This window comes from Papilio machaon, chromosome 9 (genome assembly GCF_912999745.1).
Source record: "Papilio machaon chromosome 9, ilPapMach1.1, whole genome shotgun sequence".
NCBI lineage: Eukaryota > Metazoa > Arthropoda > Insecta > Lepidoptera > Papilionidae > Papilio > Papilio machaon.
In genome coordinates this window covers 5,747,570-5,774,246 of record NC_059994.1, presented here as the reverse complement: position 1 = coordinate 5,774,246, position 26,677 = coordinate 5,747,570, and the positions used below count along the sequence as shown (strand labels likewise).

Below are 26,677 nucleotides of genomic sequence, written 5' to 3'. Positions count from 1 at the left end.
CAATTGACTTGTTAGCATCCTAATATTGTTTTCAAATAAACTATTCGATCCATCCGATGAATAAAGTTACATCATATATAGACGGGTTGATTTCACTGGCTGTATAATTTTTGAAGAAATAATATAATAATAATTATATTTATCTCAAAGTTTTCTGTGATATTGATAGTGAGTCTACATTATGAACTTAGCTCTTTTAAATACCAATCGGAAATCAACTGATCCTTATCTTTCAAAACATCGATAGACCCGTGGATACTATGAGTAAACAAAATGAAGCATATTTTAAAACAGCTTAAAAAGTGGACATGAATTATGATCGAGTACACAACATACCGTAATAAATGTTCGAAAATAATATGAAACGAAGCGTTAATGAAAGCACGTAAAATCCATTTGGCATTTTCATTTCAATTTTATTTAATTAAGGCTTATGTTCAGTAGGCGAATAATAGCGTATTTACGTGCTGTTTATCAAATAGTTTTGAATGTTTTATCTTATTTAGATACAACTGAAAATAATGAACTATATTCAGAATAGTAATTGTTAATGTTTTACAAATATTACCCGTTTACTTCACACTTCTTTTACTTATAGCATTTAACGCTATAAATTACAAATAAAGCCTTGTTATTTTATAAATACATTGTATTTAGTGCCTGTATTCACTCTTCCGAAATATTTTCGTGATCATGTTGTTGTCTTAGATTTTCAAAGTGAGATATTAAACACACTTTCAATAGTTAACTTACAAACAACACGCTTGGAGTTATAATATATCAAGTCAGGATTTCATTGAAATTGTTCACAGCTATCTAATATGATCTACAGCCGACATGCACGTCAAATTGGAATGTTTGTATATTTAATAGTTAGACAATCAATTATTCAGTGGACGAATGTACCAACATGACATGTCAAGGCGATCGGCATGAGCAATTGCGAGGCCCGTACCTTCCTAATGTACTGTCAATCATCGCTCATCCCGCGTAAGCAGCAGCATACAAACAAGTTTTTTGTTCGCAAACGTTTAGTTGAATACCAAGTCGTTGGTGACTCACGTCCTTCGGCAAACAATTGTTATAGTATCAATACGTCTTTTGTTTACATTAATATATAAAATCATTCAATAGTAAGGTTCCAAGACTAGGAACACGAGTATGATGAAGAATTTACGCTCTATATTTTCATGTGTAAAAAAGTGTACTCTTAAAAATAGGTGTAATATGTTGCTTATCCCTGAAAGTAAAATCAGCAATCGGCAATTGTTATCATATTGGATTAAAATGATATCGTCGTGAGTATAAGCCAATTCTTTAGATGATTCTATTAAATGTCTTAAAACGTGAAGAAAACAAATTCAGAATTTATTCTAGAATTAGCATTTATTTTTAATATGTTATGCTATTTAGATATTTACTAAGGACATAACAAACACCAATTTAATCCACATTCTAACCTTAATAGGGTTAATCGAAGGGAGATAACAGATATTTATAGAGTAGATTTATATCTCAAAGCAGTGAACTAGTCTGCGGTAGGCGGCGTGCCTGATCGATCTAGCTGATTACTATTGATGCTTGATCGATCACGTACGACTCGCGTTCGAGGCGACTGCTAATTAATTCGCTGGTTTAGATTCTGGCGCCTGCGATGACGTCACCTTGGCATTGTCTGTAGACGAGCAGGCGCATTTAAAATCAAATAGCAAACTCGTAGCAAATATTTCTAACAACGGATGTAATAGGTTTATAATTCACAACGGTCCCTTGTTTGTTATCCGTACGCTGCGCTGTATAGAATTTAGACCACTCGTCATTGATAGTATATCGAGAGTTGTCACTTCTCTACAGACTTGTTTGATAGCAAATATTACTTTATGAATATGAGCCGACTTGTCAAACAAATCAACAAAATCAAATTGATTTAATATTGTGAACCAAGGTTTTAATTTTCATAACTATCTTAGCTAGTTTCACCTACATATTTATTTTTCTTCTTAAGGGTAAACCTCTAACGTAGGTTGGTGTTCAGTTTCACTTGTATCTACATAAACTATCAGAACTCCGAAAAATCTGAAACTTAAGATACACTATAAAACAACATGTTTAATGTTATTAAGAAGATCTTAAAATGTTTCCGAGGTATTTTTTCCCATTATTTTGCACAACCTTGTAGATAGTTTAACTTTACCTGTTGTCACATAATGGAATTTGACCATAACACAATTTAATATGTTGACTCTAAAGAAACATAAAAATTTTTAGTCTCACCTCAAGTTAGCGGGTGGTATTACTTGATTCAATATCTGTGAATAATCAAGACCCACGTTGCACATTAAAATTAGCACGACACTTTACTGCTGTACAAAATAATGTAATCTCTATTTTTAGTCAAATAAGACTCAAAATTGTTTACAATCTCTATATTGAGAAGTAAAATAAAAATTTGTAATTGGTATAGTGTAGTGAACGGTAATTTATTACCACCCTTAAGAGGTAATTGCGTAAATCATGCATTTATGACACTTGGTCACTCAGCTTTGTCTACTCGATACGACTGCGGTGCGGATATTATTGTTATTATAAACAATATTTTTGAATCTTTTGTCATATTTTTAAACAATAAAGGTAATGCATTTATGTTGTTTTCTTTACCTGCGCCGTATTTATACCGAAAGGTATTTCTTTGAAAACTTATAGTAGAATTAAAAAAGGAAGACTGGTAAAGTTTGTTACGAATCTAATTCCACCTATGTTTCCAAAAAATATTTACAAAGGTTAATGCTCTTTTACATAAGTTACGATTTTTTAATCCTTAATTAATCCCAATAAATCAGAAATAATAGTAACCTATGTAATCCATCTACCAATTTGTCAAATATTTGTCTTAACTATATATCTTATGAAGGTTGTCGATGTTTGTATCATAAAAAATTATATATGTTTACAATTTGTCGTTCACTACAAAAAGATAATAATACAAAGCTATACTATAGGTTTCCACTGCAATGACATGTAAATTTTGAAATATTAGCATCTCTCACATTCACTTTGAAAAAAAACAGAGACAATATTATGTATTAATACAATAGTCACGGCAGTCGAATTCTACGATTACATAAGAGAACACAACATTTAGAAGTTCATATTTCACAATAAACAAAACACTAGCATCTAACAACTATTGAGCGCGATAGATACGTTACAAATAGCGTCACGTTATTAATAAATAACGTTTCGCATGTGTTGTGAATCTGAAGGGTTAATTAGCGTACCCCGCGGGACACTGCGCACGCGCACGCGCGACTTATATCTTATCTGTTGCGTTTGCGCACGATTCCACATCGCAAGTTGTACTTGATACCGACAGGGATTTATGGTTGTTTCGTACATTAACTCTACTATTTACATGCGTTGCATAATATTGTCTAGATCTTCGTTAAATATAAGTGCATTTTGCAAGGGTAATTATTGTATTATACGATTTGCATTGATATCATTTGAGATATAGGTTAGGAATGCAATATAGAAATTTGTTTTACTTTTGCAACAAAAATCGTTATGTGGTCTCCTTTAGCACATAATTAAATTGCTAACCGTTGGTTTCTGACATTAAAATCTCTTTATAAATTATATTGTTATCTTTGTCATTATCTTTGACAAAACAAAGATAACACTATGTTTTAAACGGGGATTTTTGGACTCTGAAACTCACGGTAGGTAATCAGTTTCCTTTTCAAGGAGTCATTTTAGTGGTTTTATTATAAACTAGCTTTTACCCGCGACTCCGTCCGCGCGGAATAAAAAATAGAAAACGGGGTAAAAATTATCCTAAGTCCGTTTCCTGGTTCTCAACTACCTGCCCACCAATTTTCAGTCAAATTGATTCAGCCGTTCTTGAGTTATAAATAGTGTAACTAACACGACTTTCTTTTATATATATAGATAGATAAACATAAAATAATTTGACATTCCTAAGGTTCCCATACATGAAAGAAGCATTTATATTTTCTGTTTCCGATAAATGTCGATTACATACCGATAACCTCCATCAAAATCGTTACAAGTCGAAAAGCCGAAAGTTAAGTCGTAATGGAGACTGCATGCGAATTACTTGCCGATAATATCAACATTCTTGTACTCCGTATTAAATAGAATAAGCGAGAATAAATGCCACAGAACTTACGCATATGTAAATACAAAAAAATGTAAGGAAAAACATAAAATAAATTATTTTTGAATAGCACTTTAATAAATATCTCATTTCTATATCATACATTTCTAAACAAAAAAAAACATAGTTTTGAAAATAAGCTTTATAAAGAATGACGGAATATGTCAAAATTGGATGTTGACAACACCATAATATAGAAAGTTTGACATTAAAATATTAAAATGATGATCGTCATAAATTTCACCGTTGAATGTTATATCTATATTAAAGTGTTTAAAAATAATACTTGAATGAGCTTTTAAACTGTCTAATAGACAGGCATTTTATTTCATTTATGATACCGTTATATGAAAATTTATTATATACTTTGATTTAATGGACTTCACCTTTAACCACCACAACTCATCAATTTAATGTAACGTCTATATTTGTTTTAATAAAATTCTTAGTATTTTTCTAACGCCATTATTATTTAATTTACTTATTAAATAATAAATAGCGTTATTAGAATCTTATTGCCAGCTACAAGTCTAATTTAGCACAAAGAAATTACTTTAATTCCGTGTTTACTAAAAATTAACTAGAAATTTTAAATAAAATAATATAGTAAAGTCACTGCTAATAGTGACGCTAGCAATGACGTATATTATGAATGAGATCTAAATCCCTAATTTTAGTAAAATTAAGCTAAAACTTTTATTGAAACACAAAATTATTTTTTAAATGTAACAATATGTCTAATACCAATAAAAAGGTAAACCGAAACATAATAAGCATCGCTTGAAATTTAAATGTATAGTCAAAGTATACATGTTTACTTTCTTGGTGGCGTGGACAGCGCAATCAACTTAGATGTCAGCTTGTGAGTCGAGACACGCGTCAAATTAAGTGGGTGAGGAGAGTGTGTTGAATTGACATGGAAGATGCAAAACGCTAGGTTTTCCCATACACCTCGGAAATCCAAGTATGGTTGTATGTATTTGTCGATGTGAATTTCAAACGTTTTAAACTTAGAAAGAGATTTTCTAATCCTTAAATTGCATTTCAAATTTGTTTACGTGGAATTAACTAACGTATCAACGAAGTATTATAAGGACAGTAAAAAGTATTACAGAAATATAGTAAGGTAGAGGTTATTGTAATTGGACCGTTAGTAAACAAAAAAATGTCAGATTTCTTTATAACTGTTATCTCGTAGTTAACGATTAAATAATGTTTTAAATTAAGATTGTAATTCTAAATTTCCCAGTCACTATATTTCACTGCCTTAAGTATTTCAACGTAAAATTTATAAATCTCGTACCCTTGTGGAGTAGAAATCTTAAACAAACGGGTGTAACATGAAAACAGCTAATTAAACTAGACCAAAATCCGATATCAGGAACATCGTGGCGTCACGAAACCCCGAGCCACCTAATAAAGTAAGCAGTCTCACGTTTCTAATTAGATCGTTAATTATAAGCCTTTCATGGCGGCCTTAATTTTCACATAAAGGTTTATCTAAAGCCGGCTTATATTTTGACCAGGTTCTTGTTGCGGTTAATTTTATTTTTCTGCTTTAGTTTAGCTGTCAAAAGTACCTATTTATCATAGAACCACTTTCTAACGACGTCCCTCTATTCCTCATTTTGGAAAATACGAAAATTATCATAAAGTTATAAAAATAACAAACACACCCTCCCGCCAAAAACATGTAAGACGCGGTTACCCCGTCGTGCGAGCAAATAGGTAACAAATAGTCGTCCCTCCAGGTGGACTCCGGTCATTACTCTTCCTCTAATCCGCCGAATACACCCTGATTTATAACGGCCCTACAGACGGACCGCTAAATTTACGTGTTATATAAAAAATGAAGCTTAGTTTCTTGAGACATAAATAATAAGAAATCCCGCGGTTACTAACGCTTGCGTAACGGCGTGTCCCAACACGTGACAAATGTTGGTGTTACACACGAAATACATATTTGAAGTTTAATTAAAATCGGTTAATACTAATTTTTCTAGTAGAAAGATTAATTATTAAATTTGTATTAGCATGATACAAAACAATTAAGTTTTTCTGATAATCCTGTCTTGAGTCAGTGATATAATTCACTATTGAATATTTGCTACTAGTGTACCTATATTGTGCAATTAACCATACTCAATGAAGCCAATAGGAGCTGTATAATTATTACGAAATTATACTTTCATAAAGCTTTTCTCTCTGGGATGTTGTCCACGAGGAAAGGCCGAGGTAAGAATGTCTGATATGGGATCATAACGTTTTCATACATGTTAGTCCTAACCTCAAATAAACCTTGCAGTGTTTTCAATGTCATGTTAAAATCTATAGAATCATATTATATGTTTAAGGAACAATTAGAATTTAAAATTATGAACACATTTTTTTAAATTAAAACATTAGAGAAAATTTTCGATGTTTTGAAATGAATTAAAAAAAATGTTAAGGACATAAATTTGTTATTTTTCAAGTAATAGAATATGGAAAATAAATGTAGATAAAGTTGAAAATCCCGCAGTTGAGAATCGAACCCCACATCCCCGACGGCTCGCAAGCAAACTTCCTGTTTGGCACGACATCCAGGCTATCCTCAATATAGGTATCTTCCAGAGCATTATTCGGCACTATGTTTGCTTTAATAATCCGCATAAAATTTCAGCCAACTCCTCAAGGGTTTGTCATAAATTCAAAGGAAACAACACTTCTTTGAAAAATTATACCTATGGAACAAAATTCATACTGGGTGATTTAATACCTCCGAAATAATATCTTTAGAAAGACAAAATAAGTGACTAAGATATTTCATTAAGATTTTATGTTGCTTTTAGCGATTTAGCGATCATGAACAATTAACTTGATATTAAACTTCGTAAACAATATTTTTCGTAGTCTATTGGCAAGGTAACACTTACTTAACTTTGCCAGTTTCTGAGTATTATTTATTTTATTGTATCACAAAATGTGACTAACAAGGTTCAAAGAAATCTTGAAAATGTTTGTGGCATATTACATAGGACTTATATGTTAGGTACCTAAATAAGAAAATAAAAAACAATGTTACAGTAACAGAATTTTTATTTAATGCATTTTTCGTGTCGCACTGGCGCCGATATTGTACAAAAAATTATAATATCCATTCAGATTCAATAGATATTCATAGTAATATAATGTATGTATATAATATAATATTACACAACGCTCCACACAAATACAATCATAAAACACAAAAAACGTTTAAATCATTTTTATACTAGAATCCCTCGAGGTTTTAAGTATTTCTTTTCGTCTATTACTATTTAATATTAATTATATTACATTACAATAAATTGGGCCTAACTAATATTTACGTATGACAAATGCTTCATTAAAGACAATTTACGTATAACATTCATGAGCATGTACCAAATTAAAAAAATAAATAAAATATATTTATCTGATTGTTAAACAACAAAAAAAAAATGAAAGCCGATGATCGTGTTTTCAAAACAAGTGTACAAATTTTGATTCTCATAAGTAAAATAGATTGATAACAGATATAAGGATTAATTATATAAATAAGTAATTCAATATTTACAATATTTAACAAAAAAAAAAAATGAGATCAAGCAAATATTCGGTGCAGATTCTTTCGTTTTCACCAATTTTCACATTTATTCACGATAATGAAAAGTTCAAGTTAATATTAAATTAGTAAATTTTGACAAAATCAAATAATTTGGCACTTCAAGCTTGATTGAGTTATAAATTTACATCAGAAAGAATCTCGACCAAATTTCGCTCGACAAATCCTAAGTTATTAAGAAGACAAGTTACGTATATGTTTATAGGAATCCAAAAATATTACCACTACTGTATCTTAAAAATAAATTATAATATTACTTAATTTAATTAGCTATTCGTATACTGGGCACAACTAGTATTGATTGTTGTCATTTTCTCAAAGTGACTATAGGTAAACTATTTTACTAAGTATAAGTTAAGCTATCGACTAATAAATGGAATATCTTTCGTACTAAAGCCTTTGTAGTTACGTATTTAGGATTTATGACATGACGCAATATTTAGCTATCGTGGTTTACGACCTTCTAATTAAAAGGAAACTTGAATTTTACAACTTCGAATCAATTTAAAAATAATCATTATGACTAATAAATCAATTTATAACTTCGATAAACCTTGACAACTTACTTAGATATTCAAATATGTTATAGTGATTTAAGGTATTTGAGATAAGGTCAAATATAATTATCATTAAGGTCTAATTCTTCTTTTAAATCTAATATTCAAATAGCTATACAACTGGAGCGTCATGTCAATAGAAAATAATATTAAACATATAATCTGAAGCACAGATATCACTATAATTATGCTGGATGACCGTATACAGACGTTGTACATCAGATTTCGATAACGAATTCGTACTTAATATTTACAATAAGCAATCTCTTTTCGATACACGCGACATATCTCTCATATGTCTCATGTCATTTTACAATTCGAAAATACTTTACAAAAAATTTGTAACTGACTGTCACAAGAAATTTCCACAACATGATCAGATAAAACATATTTTTTATACAAATATGGTATCTTAGCCCACACTATACCGCATTTATATTTATGTATTTACACTATGTTTAAACGTTTTATTCAAATTTATGACATTATCCTCTAATTAAAAAAAGCAGATTTGAATGTGTGATTATTTTGTAGCTGAGGGTAAACGATTCGTAAACGAGAGTTCAAAAGCGTTGAATATCAAAATAGTGGCACATCGATAAGAGTATAGAGACAGCGCGTAGAGCTCACAACCAGTTGTGGGTTAAAGTGAACATTGATCCGAGTCCGCGTTTCGGCAGATAAAGTGCGATTTCGAGTGAGCGATAGTGGGTTACGATTCGCACGATAAATAAAAACACAATTCCATTTGAAGCTCGGAGCTGCGGCGCGGCGGCCGTGTCCCGTGTACCTCAGCAGGCGTTCAAGATTTATACTGGGAGATGCGGAACAATATATCACGGCTCGGAACAACGCGGGAACTCGACCTATTCCTAGTGTGGCACAGCCACCGGAGCGATAGCGCCGATAGCAGATCCACTGCGCCGATACCGGACACTTTTGCACTGTTGCTAAAATACTTTTACTCCACTTCGATAATTAAACGCTTTTCTTAACTCGTTGCTTCATTTCCGCTGCTAATTAATACACAACATAAATGTGCTTCGAATTTAACATAACTTATACATATATTTCGAGTAATAAATAACCGAGCACGGAGACACGTATTTTTCATGCAAGCATTATATAATTTATGGTCGACGATGATATCGCGACGGGTTCTTTTATTTTGAAATAGTGATGTTCAGAGTGTGCTCAGCGAGCGTTGCTAACGGGAAATTTTGACAATAAATCAACGGTAGTCGATCGCCTAAGCGTTAGTGTGGGCGTAAAAATGTATTCCACATTGATATCTTGATTCCGCGCTGTGGATTGCGACGCTTATTCTGGCCAGTAATACGACGAAGGATCCATCTATCGCTTATCGCTTTTAAAACGGATAAGGTCTTTTAAGTTGTCGATGAGCGCGCTGATTCCAACATATTCCTATCACCTACCGATACGTTTACAGCATTATACACGACGACCACCTGAAACAAAAGGAAAAGCGAAATTAATTTAAATGCCAATCATAGTAAAATTATAAAATAATGTTTTATGCATTTGATTTTCGCAAATAAATCAAAGGTAAAGCGATACACGCATACAAATATAACATTGGATGGTTCAACTCTTCTATTTGAAAATAATAAAAAAGCTTATGTCCCTTGTCTTTTTGTTTGGTGTATCAAACTTCAATTAAAATATCCAAACTACATGCACGCAATGAATAGCTTTACATTAAAATATTTTGGAAATAGAGCAACATTTTTATCCATTAATCATAAATATAATTTGCCTATTTAATAACACCAATATTTAGCCAATTTAACTTCACTTTTACGTGATGGAAAAATGATTACTCCTACATCAGTGTAAGTAATTTTTTAAGTTAATGCGTATTTGATAAAGGGCCGTATCTCTGGCGGGCAGGCTGCGTTGAGCCGGCTCTGAAATTAAGATGTAACATGATGCGAGAACGAGCAAGAGCTGCTAGATTTATTGCTATACCACTTTGCATATGCTGATTTACAAACTCCGAAGAATTGCTATAGAGCTGCTCTAGTGTGTCAATGACTGTTTAAGTGTGACAATGAAATAATCGTAAATAAAACATTCGGTGTAGCAACGCTTTTACATAAATAAGCTAAGCAATGCGCATATTTATATCTATTTGAATAATATATTAATAACACATATTTTAAAACTGTAAACGTAGCAAGCATTGCCAGATATTTAGTTGTTTAACTAATTGGTAGTACTTAAGGTTTGTCTTTATATCAAAATGGAAGATTAACGAATACTTATGACGTCTCTAACCTACATAAAATTACTACTGTTTCTGGCAGAATATTATTATTTAGATGGAAATAAGAGATCCCGAAAAATTACAATTTTTGTTAGTCTATCACGATGCTTCTATTTTTATTTAATTCATTCTTCTAGTTACTGTAACCATTTTCCCATGTGTAAAATTTAAATGTTTGAGAACATAATATAGTTTCTGTAAGTTTATATATATAAGTCAAGATTAACTTAGAAAAAAATATAGGCAATTAGAATCATTAATGAATATTGTAAACTTAGTGTGCAATAATAAATATTTTCATGTTTTTTTTTTTCATTTTTCACTAAAATACGTGGTAAACTCAACTCTAGGTGTGTCCCTTTATGCTGAATCGGGCCATTCGCAGCGGCGGGCGCAAGCGAGACGCCCGCCGCCGCCGTCCGCAGTCAGCAGAAAGAAACACATAACAGAAACGCTCGCGCCTTGTATTCTTACTCAGCTCGACTTACATGTATTTGAAGTGTAAGTTTCAATTGTACTTATTTTCATCATATACCTAAGATCGAATTATCTAGAATTTTCAAGATGCAATGAAAATTTCTTTAAGAAAATACTAAGGCAAACGTTCGTGTGAATAACGAATGAACAAATATTTGGGCTATGTTCAGTTACTTAAATGCAATGGTTTGTTTAAAAATATGATATAATAAACAATTATTTTACAAAAGAAACCAAATAGCAAAAGGTAATTCTTAGAAGAAAAGCTACGTAAGCACGGTTAACTTTTTTTTTAGTTTTCTACTTATTAAAAGTAGGTAAATTTACAAGCTTAAAGCATTCAGATCGATAAATAAATTGGAATATTATGATAAACAAGAATGTCTGTCACGTAATGTCTGAAGAAGTGCCTGAATAGAGAGCTTACCTTTCCTTCCAGCGAAAGTAATAAAGAACGCCAACCGAATAATTGATGCTATTGTGTTACAGTCTACTCCAGTGCAAAGGGTGAGCATTCATTAAGTCATATGGCACAAAATAATCCACATAGATGAACAATCACTGAGTAAAACATTGTTCTCACAATTATTTACTTAACTTTTTATAAACTATTGCGTACTTTGCTTGTAGTGTTTTTTTATCAATTGCAAGTAAAGTAATCCTGCTTGATACCTCTTATTTTCGTAATTTACGGTATAACACTTTAAAGTAAATCTTTAATTTTCAGTAATGTTTATGAACGATCTTACTGCTTTTTATAAGTAAAGTGAGTTGATGTTTATTTATTTTAGTCACTTCTTTTCGTACAATTGATTGATAAGTAAAAAGACAGACACGCGCCATAATTATAATCAAGGGAACGTAATATTGTCCATTTTTATTTTATTTTTTCATTTGTCCGGTACGATCCGGCATCAAGAACAATGGAAGAAGGGAGGCGAGCGCTCCGTCAAGTGCGAGAGCCCATAAATCCAATAGGACGCGCAATTTGTTGAATTACAGCATGCGCCAGCCAGCCACCGGCCCGACGCGAAATTAGCTCCCACAGAGATAAATTGACGGCGGCCCGCTAAATAAATTATTTGGGAAAAACCGAGAGAAAAAAACTGGCGTCTTTCCTTGATAAGGGTTGCGAGTATTCTGCCTTGGGTATAATTAATATCGACCGGCTTAAATAACTAGTAAAATAGAAATATAATCTTTTAAGACTTCAGAACTAAAGGGGGTAGTCAGCGGGTTGTTTAGATTTAAGCCAATACTAACTTCGTTCCAGTTGGCGTCATATTGATGTGATAAATATTGTTGTCCCTATGTAAAGATGGGTTTTTGAATTGATTAAGTAAAGTAAGTAAAGATCTCATGTTAAAAGTATATGTTTACGGAAACTATGAATTACTACCACAATCTTTTTATTTTTCTTAAAATGATGAATTTTTTACACGAAAATTGCATTTCGATAGAACGCTTTTTAATTCTTTTTGCATATCAAACCGGCAAGGGGTTGACGCACCCTTTCTTTCAGCGGGATTAGATCTTAGTTGTATATTCGAGATTTAGCCAGCAATAAGAAAGACACATAGGTGGGCTTACAGAGGGTGGGCGCAGCAAATTGTCTCAGCCGCGCCGCTCCCCACTGACGCGTACATTTTATTACATTCGTTAACGCATATTAGATGAATGCGTAAATACTTTAAATTTGCATGAAAATTGTTAGAAGATTACAGTAGATGTACACTCGAGCTGCCAACCGCAAAGGGTTGAGAAATCGTTGGAATATTTTAAAACAAAAGTAACTTAATTTTAAATTTAGAGTAAATCGTGAACCTTTACAGCAAAAATACAAAAATCGACAAGCATATTATGAATTGGATTTTAACAGGTTAGAATTAAGAAAAAATATTATTCGTCTTGTATTTTGTATGTATCTATTTTTTTTTTAATAAGTTACTAAAGTATAATTGCCTTGACTTTGTATTTAATTAAAATTATATTACTTGTTACTGTACAATTGTTTACCTGATTAAAAATAGCACAGTTTGTTTTTAATTCGTATGTAATAAACAATTCTTTATATTTTTAAAAGTTGTGTTTACAAATGCCGCGGCGGTGGCGGGGGATGATCCCACCCCTTACCTGAGTGGAGTGGCCATCAATTCACATCCCCGCCCGACGTATGCGGCCCCAAGTGACATGCTCCCAACAACGCGCGCGCCATTACTGTTTTCTTCATTGTTCAACAAGCACAACACAGCGCACGATAATACCAATTTTTATAGTTTCTTAAAGGCGAGTTAAATAAAAACATTTAATAATTCGTTGAAGTTGTATGATGTTTAAATTTCCGTCAATTATGTATTTACAGAGGGCAATGTGGTAGTTTAATTTTTTATTGAAATAATTAATCGACGTTGGCGGGTAGAGATGGATGTCTTAAATAAGGTGTATATAAAGTACGTGTATGTAAACCAAATTTTAAAAAGATTTTAAAAGTATACATACATATTTAAAAGATTTTGAAGAGGTTTTTCGCGCAGGATTCCGATCCACCCCCTGGGCCGGTCGTTAATCAGGATTTTGGACGGGCAAAGCTAAATTTTTAGACGTTTTAAGCTGCGCGTAAATTTCGCAAAACATGACACGATGGGAAAAAAAATCCGACCGAAAGTTACCTACTCCAAATATTTGCAGGCTTTTGTACGCCGCGCTCTGTACACATTGAATACGAAATACATACAAATAAACATTTTTACGTCTGTCTTTTTTCTTGTTGGCTATTTGCCCACGATTATATTATTTATTATTTGTTTTTGAATATTTTAATAATGTGAAATTTTAACAATAATGTTAGTTAGTTAGTAAATGGTATTGGTTCAAAGTTCTAGTACAAAACTACTGATTATGAATACAAATTACATCTTCGATTATCTATTTCCTTGTCGTTAATTCAAAAGACCAAGAACAACTATGAAACAGACACGTATTCCAGTAATAGAAACTGTTTGTTTTTCTAAAAAAAAAAAAGTTACAAAACATACGGAGAAGACCTCGTGACCTGTTCGGATATATTCCGGCATATCTTTCAAGAGCATCGCGGCTTACGCGGAAGCTCGCGACAGCAGTGCATGCGCAGCCATTTGTCGCCGAAATGAACTTTCACACTATACAGATTAATTTTATTTTAGTATGCGCCGAATGCGCCCGGACCGTTCGAGCTAATCCTTCCTTTTTTTTCTTGTTCATCCAATTTATTTCCGTAACACTTTGTTATATGTCACCATTAGGCCGGGTATGCGAGGGTTGCACCGTACAAACTATTTCGGGTTCAAACATTACATTAACGCGAGTAGGTTATGCTTGTACTTGTGTATGTTTGCAAGGACAGCGTGTTCGAAATAACAGATCCAACTGGATTGCATAGCTATACGCTACAAGATTGAAGCTGGAGGACTTCCATCAATGTGTTCTTACAATATGATTCTTAATGGGTCGGATCAAAGTCTTGTGAAAATGAAATAACTTTTGATCTATTGAAAATCTCGAAACAATCATTTGGACTGAAACGATAGCTACTGAGGTCCTCTACCTCCACAAAGTTTTTGTTACGTCCGTTTAGAAAGTTTTCATATTAATGTTTCTATTGTATATAGTAAAAATAAATAAATAAAAAGAAAATTAATAAGCTAAAGCGAAATAAAATGTAAAACATATAGTTATAATCTATATTTGAGAATCTGTTAAACAATGAACACTGGAAACTTGTAAACAAATTACAAGTTTATATGAACACGGGATTTAATAGAACAAAAACTACAATTTAATGGTACCAGGTGAAGTAAATGTGAGTAACATTATTATATTTGGAATTTAAGTCGAGTAGATGTACGGACACAAAAGAAACTTGTTTTAGACGATAAAGATCTCGTTGAAGAATTCACAGTGACTATGAACATATAAAATATTATTTACATAATTCTTTAACAATAAAAAATATTGTAATTTGGGATTTTCCACAAAATTCCTACGATATTTATTTTTACTAAAAAGTCATTTTTTTCGGATCATTTATGTAAGAATTGAAGTAAACTGGACGACTAAGGATTAAGTTTGATATCATTAGGCGAAAAACGCAACCGAGTAAATCTTTGTTATATTTTATGTTAATTTAAATTATCCTATACATATATATATAATTTAAATGATAATACGAATTTCAGATTCCGAATAAAAAAGCGAGAAATATTTTAGTTGCCAAATATTGAAACGAGAAAAACTATTTAATCCCTAAAACTTTTGTAGGTTGGTACAGGACGGTAAATCAGAACGCGGTTGTCGGCGGCGATGCCAAGGAAATAAGATGAGATTGACTTGGCAACATTGCAATTTATACAGACGCGAATGGAGTGCTCCCAAGTCGGTCTATCCTTACCTAAGATAATATTAATCGTGCATTCGTTTAAATGGTATTAAATGAATAACTCTACGGTTAAGCCTCTTATTATATTAACTTCAAGTAAAGTCGAAATGGAATTTAATGTTAAAATTAATGCCATGATCTTTGTATGACCTTAAGTAAAGATGGCATTCATCTTTGAGGAAGTTTCTCTTCAACTCTTTCCAAGTTGTAATTACCATGTTTACTTAATTACAGGAGTAAACAGTTGAATGAAGTAATCATGAACCTTTAAAAGAACAAAAATAATTACAGTTAACAGTCTATTACTTAATAAATCATTGAGTAATTTTGATTTAAGTGCCAATATATTGTTCCAAAGAGCTTTGCGCAGTTGTTAAGCTCTTGACCGGACCGGACCGAAATCTACACGTCCAGGTTCGATCCCGACCATATACCACTATGTTATTCGATTTTCAAATTTCATACGTATATTGTGATGCAATCTGCCAGTATCTACGAAGAAGTTCAAAGATATATGAAGTCACCCAACGCGCAGGACAGCGTGGTTGACTATAGCCTAGTCACCTAGGCCTAGACGTTATATGGTTCCTACTTCACACGAAGATAGTTTAATTGCATATATTAAACTTTTACTTAAATGTGTTTACAGGCGTATAGTCTTGTAAAAGGAAAGTAAGACTGGATATAAATGAGCATAGAACGTGTTGCTACAATGATATGAAGTTACATCAAAAAAATTCATAGCTTTGATAAAAAAAGCTTTCTTTAACGTCATTGTGATTTAGCATTTAAAGACGAATACAGAAATTGTGTTTTTTTATAATATTCATGTATAGAACAAAACAGATCTCTGTGTCACGAACAAAAGGATCGTAACGCAAAACAATTTGGAGTAGTTCTTTAGATTACTCCGAGGACCGTTACTACCGGGAATCACGTGATCTCACAATAAACTATCTCTCATCCTTGTTATTTATTAAGCCTTGGTGTTCACACTATTTCTTCCTATCTATTTCCAAGGAAAAATAAAAATCGTGACCATGCATCAACGTCAGCGAAGCTCGTTACCGAAATCACGTTTATCATAGATCACATTTGTCTAAGGCTTTACATTTACCTCTTTTAAGAAAGAACCTAACTCTTACAACAAGCTCACGCAAGACTCAACTCTTTTCGTCAGCAAAAGGATTCAGTTTTGAACAAATTTCTGCAAAATTAAAACGAAATTACAAGAAAGGCGATACTGCGAGTTACTTGCAAGCCACACACGACGATTTTCGGAAGAACTTAGAAATTAATCATTGTTATAAAATTACACATATAAAAAATTGCCCGTGACTTCGTTCGCATGGCAAAATAAATAATAGAAAAATTTTTGAACTCGGTCCACTAGTTTCTGAGTGTATACAAAAAAAAAACTTCGCTTTTTATAATATTACTAGAGATGTAGTGCAGTATACATACAAGCAACGAAATACCATAACTTAATAATGCCTTCTAATTAAGACAATCTTTTTCCATGAGTTTGAAGAAAACTGTTATTGGGATTCATTAAAAACATTATTTTTGTAGTTAAAACCTAAGGATTTGCCAAAGAGTAATAACAAATGATGCCTCTATTCCAATAAACTCTATAGAGACGCGATCATTTCTGAGTAAACAAATTCGGTATCTATTCAAAGCCAATTCATTTAAATTTCATGCAATATAATAATGCAACTTGATTTAAACTGGAAGTATAAAATGAATTGTAAAAGCAGGAATATTAAATGCGATCTATTTCAAATTTCCTATTTATTATTCTGAGTCATAAAGCTTGTGCAATTTCTCTGGTCGCGACGTATTCGCTTTGAATAAAGTCGCGTCTTTGAGTGCGATTCTTTTGAATGGAACGCCGCAAGATGGCGCCGTCGCGAGACGCGATTTGTCAAAGCAAAACAAACAGAAATAGTGCTGCTTGACAAGTTTATAGCTTGAGAGCTTTCATCGTCTTACAACACAATTTTCGTGCACAATGTTATGTAACTCTGCGAAATTTCCGAGCTGAAATATACATTTATTGAAGCTATAATAAACACTTAAGTATTAAAAAAGAAATTAAAAACCAAAACATTTCATTGACATGTTGAATTCGTGAGTCAAAAACCTTGTTTAGAATTCTGTAATATCTTTGGCTCTTGAGTATTATTAATGACATTAGAATTTGAAAAGGCTAATATTTGTAAATACGAATATAAGTGAGAAAACAAAGTTGTTAAATTGTTACAAATTTTAATCGTAATAAATAATTTATATCATTATAGATCAAATAGTATAAATATTAAAAGTATAGTTGCATCGGTCGAAACACAGAACTAGTTTTTGCAGACGTTTGGTAGTGAAGTGGAAGCTCTTGGGTGTGGTGTTCACGTTAGGCTCACACACACTGTGCGATTAAAATTGCAATCATCTCGATTATGAACTACATCGTAAGTCGTAGATAAAGGCATATGGACAAAAGTAAAATATTATACATAACGAATTTTTTTATTTTTTAATTAATATCGTGTTAAATTTTTTCTTGAATTAAAAAAAAATACAAATAACAATGCTTTATTTACTACCAAATTTTGCCGGTCTACGTATTACTCGTATACTAGAACGTGCGTTTAAAAGTTTGTTAATTTAAAGCGATACAACCAAGTTACAATTCGATAGTGTGTAGATAGCTGTTAGGGGGTAGAAGAAGTTGCGCGGGATAAGAGCGCAACAAGAATAATACAAAATGTTTTTCATTTTCTTTATGTCACCCTCGGCAGTCGTAAAGGCATTAAGCGTGACCAAACTTTTGTTTGATACCGCCAATGCGAGTATGAGACGCAATCATACCTACATATGTATGTATTGTTTTAGAACAATTGTATGAAATTTAATTTAGATTTAATAAAGATCACAAGAATTACTGTTGTGATAAAAATGTCATAGTAAGAGTTCGTCTTTTATGAAACGGCTCTTACTATAATTTAGTTTCGAAGTTATTTAAAAGCTTTGAAGAATCACATGAACAAAAAGTTACTAAAAGCTGATTAGTCCAATGAGATGTTAAAGGCCAAATATACAATCGTAATAGTGATAGAAGATGCCTACAAATTCCTTAAATTTATTATTACTAAATGTAAGCATACATACTTTCTTGAATTTTTCGGCTATCCATATTCAATGTCGAGATAAAAAAAAAATCTTATTCGTAGCGTCCCTAAACACAGCACGTGTGACATTATATATGGGGTCATTTTCAGTTTTGTCACGATTTCTGATTTCGAAGATAGAGCGAGGGTTCAGAAGACAGATAGCCGTTCAAGAATTAACTCGATGCCGGTAATATAAAAATGTAAGAAGGCGATAAATAAAATGAAATTTATTACATTGTATCATTATAAAACACACTAAAATAAATTAGTAATGACTAAAAAGGGACACTAAGGGAAGGAAAATCTAAGTTCTAAACTCTCTGAAGTGTATATTTATGTAACAAATAGCTGTCGCCCGCGACTCCGTCCGCGCGAAATGCCTATGAGTTCTTCTAGACTATGATCTACATCTATGCCAAATTTGATCAAGATCCGTTAAGCCGTTCCGGAGATACTTGCATACAATCCATCTATCTATCCATCTAAATATTCACATCTATATATATAAAAGAAAGTTGTGTTAGTTACACCATTTATAACTCAAGAACGGCTGAATCGATTTGACTGAAAATTGGTGTGCAGGTAGCTTAGAACCAGGAATAGGACATAGGATAATTTTTACCCCGTTTTCTTTTCTTTTTTTTTTATTCCGCGCGGACGGAGTCGCGGGTAAAAGCTAGTTTATAATATTAGTAAGATATAATTATGTTACTACCAACACAAGTTACTCATATCAAATAAGATTCGCAATCGTATATCAAAGCATTTAATTCACAATAATTTGATTTATTACATTCACTTGAAATTTATAATTAAGTAGAGACTCCATGAACAGGCTTCATTAGAATTTCCACCAATGAAAAATGACGGCTCAGGCATTTTGTGCGGAGCTCATAAATTTAATATAAATTAGACAGAAGTCTCGATGATTGGACGGGCGGGGTGATTTATCGAGACGCGAATACCTACGCAAGCAACATTAAAGGTGTGTATTAATAATTTTCATTATTACGAAATAATAAGCAGATAAATGACATATTCTAAAATTACGACAGATATTATGGCTGAAGGAACATAAGCTAGAGGAGGAAAGATCTGAGGAAGACAACTATGCAATAAAATGGTCTCTAGACTTGAATAAAATAGTAAGATTCCGAAAACTAATAATTGCATTATGAAATAGTAGATTTTAGTTTTTCTAAACGCATCTATACTAGTGTATCTTTTTTTTTTTTTTTTTGTTAATAAAACAGTTCCTTAGATTATTTTATCTATGAGCTCTTTAAAGATCATGTTTAAACTAGGGGGCGTTGCTGAACATTGTAATTACTTTATTAGATGATGCCGGAAGGTGTTCAACCGAATAAAGCCGTTTTGCCAACTCTACAACTACGATAAATATAAAATGTTTTAAACATTCACTTTTTCTGTTATTTTATCTATAATATAGTTTAAGACTATCTAATTAAATTACATATTTTACGAATTTACATCTATAAATTAACAGTTTAGATGTTGTACATTATTTAAATTAAATTATTTCTTATGATGACTTGTAACTTGTTAACATTACTGTAAAAAAAAAGTGAAACGATATTCCTGCAACGTTTCTATACAGTTACATATTTCTTCACATTTGTTCTAGAATATTCAATTACGGATTTTATAGCGAACAAACGAGCCGCGTATTATGTTTAATTCATTCCGGCAATAAAAGTTGCTTAGTTTTTTTTGTAAGAATTTTAATAATGCAGCAAGAATTAGAGATTTACCGATGATATCACATGCTCACGTCTTTATGAACTGAATTACCTTATTATACCACAGTATACAACTACCCGTGTTACACGAACTAAAAATTTGAGATTTAAAACGATTAAACGTTAGAAAGTACGCAGATACAAGCTATAAAAATATTTTTCTATCCACTTAAATCACGTAACGTCGTCTTGAACACTCAAAACAAGAACACAGAACAAAATTAAGCGCAATTACTTAACTACTGCCGGGTGAACTAAAGCAATGAACTAGCGACTGGCTCGGCCCTACCTGTGGCTCTAATAGCTTGGTAATAATATTTTATGGCTTTACCTTTGTAAACATGGATAAAACGGCTCTTACGCGACAATTGCGCACTTTAAAAAAAGTCGAACAAAACCTTTTAAGGTTCAGTTTTTTAAGAAAGACGTACAGTTGATTAGACAATGGATCTTTAAAAGAAGCTCTTTTTTGGAGAATTCGTCACGTTTTTAGTAACAATTGAATGTAGTGGATTCAAGCTGTTTTGATATTGTGCAATATTTGGTTTTTTGTGCCGAAAGTGCAGTGTATCGTTCTGGGAAGTCGCCGACGGGATGGGGATGTGCCAAAAAGAGATAAAGTAGTTTTATTGATCTATACGGACGTTCAGGCCGCGTGAGTGTGAGTTGAATGAAACGAAGATAACTTGCCGCCCCTGTGTTCCCCTTCCTTGTCGCTTGTATTGTATTTCGTATAAAGCTGTCCCGCTCGGGCCACGTGACCTAAGCAGGGTGTAACTCACCCTACGGCGGCCATAACTTACTCATAGCGATAGGCGGTACGGTCTAAAAATACAACTACTACACTTTTTTAATTTATTTATTTTGTCACTTCACTAATTTTTCTTCACACATTACATTGTGCTAAGCACATTAGTTAAATAAAAATGTAATAAGGTTATACGCAATTACGCAAAAATAAATAATTAATAAATAAATTATTATTTTACTGTCATAATTATGAGCCACATTCACTGATTAAATTTATAAAAACATTTATTAAGCCATGCAATTTTAATCTATCTTATTTCATGATATAAAAGTACATATTTCACCGTCTACTTCATTTTCTATTTTATTTTTTGGCTAATATATTATGATTTTTTCTGATACATCGGCATATTCTGCTAACGGTACATAAATTAGATAAGCTCCATTCGTTAAACATTTACTATCCGGGATATTTAAAAATAGCGTAGTCTTCGAATCTGTTTTAGATAAAACACAAAATAGGAACTAACATTATAACCCTACTTGGGAATTACTTTTTTATTTAGTGCTGTTCATTTCGAATGTGCATTACATAAATTATGTCGCTCCTTAATATATCTCACTCTGTCTTACATTTTGCGTCTTTTTCTCGCGAGCTTTTATTAACTGCGTCGGTCAATTCACAGGGGCCCGCTGTTACACAATTTTACTTTGAGAAAAATTAAATTAGAAAAGTGATGAAAAAAAAATGAGTATACACTTGAATAGATGACTTTTTTTATAGACTTTTCCTATAATAGTTAACGGAAAAATAAAATACGGAGTGTTTTAAATGTTGACGCTATTGTAACAAATATAAAAGTTAAAGCCGTTTATTAAATTTATAGCTTTATTAAAACTCATCAAATCAAATCTATAGTTCAAACGAAGTAAACTTAATAAAACATCTAAAAAACTAAATCTGTTATTGTCATAATCATTAATACGCAAAAGCCAAATTAAAATGAAATATTATAATCAAAATGGAATCGATAGCACGTGGCCTCGTAAATTACGAATGGCATTAGACATCTAACGCGCCGACACCAATCAAACCACGTACACATTATCTGTTTACAAAATTAATTTAAAGTGGCAGTAAAGCGGGCCAACAATCACAGCGCGAGGTGCGAGCCGATCGTAAACGTCAACTTAACGATGACTAAAGTCGTAAAACGTCTCGTAAAACAAATAATTACAAGCCGTTAGCCTGCGAGCTTCTGTACATGATGTGACGTCACTCCATTCATGAAACTTATGTTTTTTTTTTTAAACAAATCAAATATCAGTAGTTGTTGATTTAGTAACAAAACAGATCTTTTTTAATTTGCTAGTTGCCATATTATAATTTAAAGGAACATGGCAAGATTGGCCACGCGAAAATAACCATGATTGTTCATTGACTATTCGAAAAAAAGTTAACTAATAAATGCGGTAGATTGAGCGACAGTTGCTTTATATCATTTTTAATTATTCAGGCTATTTTTTTACTTAAAGTTATAAACATTACAATAGAACATATTTAACTTACAAAATATTCACATAAACCTTACATATTCCCATAGAAACTTTCATCCCCTATTCTTGTTTTACACCTTCAAGGATAAAACTATTACATAATTTGAATGGTATATATATTTTTAATAAAATTAAAAACCTAAGAAATGAGTTTCAAAGTTCTAGCTTATTATTACTTTCATCGACTGACGTGCGAAATAAACCATAAAAATATCTAAAACACAATAGTAGATTATTAACTCATAACGCCATCTTTTGTCCGATAGCTCAAGTAGCAAGTGTTTTAAATAAAATCAATTATCGACCACATTAATTTTAATTACAGTAATAATAATTTATTAATGTCCATTATTATCTTTATAGTCTACAGGTCAATGAACTTTGTATTAGGTTAATGTTTTAATTAGTCATTGAAATAATTAAGAATCATAACAAATTACAAAGTAATGTTTCAAGTATTTATCTTGCTACTAGGCTATAAAATATTTTAGATAAAGATGCTTACTAATAATATTTAAGTACACCACTGATTATAGAAACTAAGTTTATTTATAACTTACAACATCTTTTATCATAAGACGCATCGCGCCAAAAGCATAGTTTTAAAAATAAAATGTAAGGCGTAGACTCAAAACACTACTTGATTGACAAGAAGCAACAAGTGTGTCACTCTATAAAAATATTATAGCTTCATAACCACTAGCGGTAATAAAGTCTGCCTCATAAAATAACAGCTGATCGCAGTGATCGAGTACAATATGATTGAAATAATAATTTTACAACCAATTTACAAACAATAAAAGTAGCTCCCTTGTCTCAGCCCGCCTCAGATATTTCCATATTCGAAAGAGAAGAGGCGAAACTCGTAACTTTTAGGAACGCCAATAAAGCCATACTCTGCGAGAAAGTATAACTTAACTTCTAACGTTGTAGATGGCGCAATTGATGGATTTCATAAAAGCGCCATCTGTGAAAGTTCGAGCGAAGCTTATTACGAGCCAATCGAGATCATCACATCGTAAAATTAATGTTTTACGACTTCGAATGATGACGCTAGTGTAGCGTAACTGATAATATTGAACTAGCGTTGTATATAAGATTGTTGAACGCTTCAAGTAGTGTCAAAAAATTATTATGTGAACGATATTATATTGTAAAAATTGCTGTTCCGAATAATATAATCATCTAAATAATGGAAAACACCATTTAATACATATTACGTATAAAAACAGTACACTAATACTTGGTACAATCAATTGTTGCTAAGACGTTAAAATATGTAGAATTTACAAAAATACTTGCTTTTCATAATTACATAAAGATTGATTCACAATTTTCGAATGTAAACTGCGTCATAAACATTGATTTCTATCCACGTGGTTCTGTTTTACTGTTGTACTACATAAATTCCCTTAGTTCTCTAAACCACCGTACTGATGTGGCAGCGCTAAAAGCAATTCAAATAAGCGACATCTACACGCTGCGCACGGAACTTCCACACCGTCGATTATAATTTGGGGATTTAATTAAAATGAAACTTGTTTTAACAGGGGACTGTTTACATATAAATCTAAGAGATAAATGATTACTAACTCCTTAAAAAGTAGAGTAATGTTACTTTGGATTTCATTTGTTTTAAAATTCTCGACAACAGATGGCAGCACTAGTAAATTTATTAGCAACAAACTTTACCACAAATTTACACGTTATGAATCTGCGAAATTTTCATTGCATATTATAAATTACAATATATTCAATTTATAAGGAATAAAATGACTATTTTCTAGTATAACATGCCTGACATTCGAATAGATAAAAGGCTTATCTAATTCCTAAGCAATTATAAAAGTTAGTGACAAATCCTACCCAAGAAAATAATTCCAAACATAAATCGCGCTCTCGGTGTGAATAGAATAGCAATTATTTGGTTGAGTTGGTACTTACTCTTTCCGTCCCTACCATTGGCTGTAATCTCATTAGCTTTTCAACTAAATTCATTCCATTTTGGATAAGTGAGACTTATAAGATAACTTAACTTCTTGTTGGAATTAATAAATATATTCAAACGATGAATTATTTTAATGCAAAATATAATTTGTTATATTAATTGATCAAATATAAATAAATAATGAACTAAAGTGAACACGACCTTTGTTTTAAATTAAAAATTAGACACCTACGTGAAAAAATAAATTTATCTATATGATGGTATTAAACAATAAACGCATAACAAATTATGTTCTAATTTGATTGCGTATTTTTCGAGTTATGATCGAGTTTCTTATAGTATGTTCCATAGCCATATAATCCCGACTAACCACCATTGTTTGATCTCCCTTACGTCTCACGAGTACTGAATCTTCTAGTTCGGTAGCATTACTGCCGTTAAAGCACGGGTCAAGCATGAATGGGCGGTATGAAATAAGGATATACATGTACATACTAGCACGCAAAGAAGTGCCGTTATTTCGTTTAATTAAGGCGGCGTGTCTTACATGTTTAAGGGAGAGACGCAAATTTTACGCGTAACACAACAAAGATAATGGTAACCGTGTACGCATACATCAAAGGGATACGTGAACGAAACTTTACTAGGGGAAAAATTTGTACCGCTAAATGCCGTAGTTAGAAAAGGTGATTAAAGATGTTGGAATGTTTTTAGTAAGATGTTTTGTAAGATTTATTGTAACACCAAGCTTACTTGTTTATTTTGTTATTAAACAATACCTAATAAGCATGCAAATATGGATACGAAGTTTCAGAATAAGTCGTAGGTAAGTAGGTTCCCAACACACAAGAACGAAAATAAACAGTTTCATAAAACAAATATTTCAAGCAACTTTTTATTACACCACCTTCAGTAAACGCCTACTCTTGCATCATTTACGTAAATCAAAACCTAAAACAATACCGCGAGAAAGAATTTCAGGCGCAATAAAGAAAGGCAAATAAAGATAAATTATCGTATCTCTGGAAGACTGATAGGGGTCGTAGGGCCTCGCGCCCGTTGAAAAACTTGAAGGGTTCAACCCTTCCGTAGTTATTTACTCCGCGCCCCTGTCGCTCCACTTTGATAGAGTTTTTATTTATTTTTATACAAGATATAGAGTCTAGATACCTACCTTTATGAATAGTAAATATGTTTGTACAGCACATTGTGAGGTTTTATCGCTTCCTTTATTTGTAGGAAGATACTTATAAAGATTTATTAGTCTAAATGAAGAGAGATAGAAATATATACTAGTACTAAATTGCTCATACTACTAGAAGTGTAAGAAATAGGCAAGTAGGTAATAATGAGGAGGAATATGAAGTCTAAAGAAAAGTGTGTGTGACAACAGAGGACTAACAACGCTATCATTTACCGAGAGTAAGTTGAAAGGTATAGAGGAAAACAAGAGGGATGCGCACTAGTATATAATAGTGCTTTTCTTTTTTTTTGCTTTTTGCTGGAGTTTCTTTACACTGTTAAAAAATAATCAAAGACTTAAAAAATAAAAGACAGAAGTCAAATAAATTACTATATAGGTATATATGTATATTGCGGGGTAAATGAGTGATCAAGCATGCGCAGTGGGTACCACACTACGCACTCAATTAACAGCCGCCACTTCAATTAAAACGCCCGCCTAAGATTTATTACTTTCCTAATTTATACATTTTGGCTGTTACTACGCGCCCTGGGTTTTGATGAGGTTCACTTTAATACACCCTTACTGAAAACAATACAATTAATGGAGAAAGAACATTCATTAAATAGTTTAAGAAAACTATAATTGTAGTTATCAAATTAATTGTTCAGTTAAGTCATGCAAAATATTTTTTATTAAATTCTTGTTTATCATTTTGCAGTTTTAAATGTAACGATAATTTAAAGTTTCAGTAATTTTCATTGTATTATTA

The 26,677-nt window shown here is 32.1% G+C and overlaps 1 protein-coding gene across 1 annotated transcript in view; it reads right to left on the bottom strand.

Annotated features, from left to right (window-relative positions):
* Window positions 1–8,929: 8,929 nt before the first annotated feature.
* LOC106711855 (homeotic protein ultrabithorax) overlaps window positions 8,930–26,677 on the bottom strand; it is a 110,647-nt gene continuing 92,899 nt past the window's right edge. Inside the window, exon 3 of the mRNA XM_045679442.1 lies at window positions 8,930–9,828. The gene's annotated coding sequence lies outside the window, so the exon portion shown is untranslated. The remainder of the gene's footprint in view (window positions 9,829–26,677) is intronic.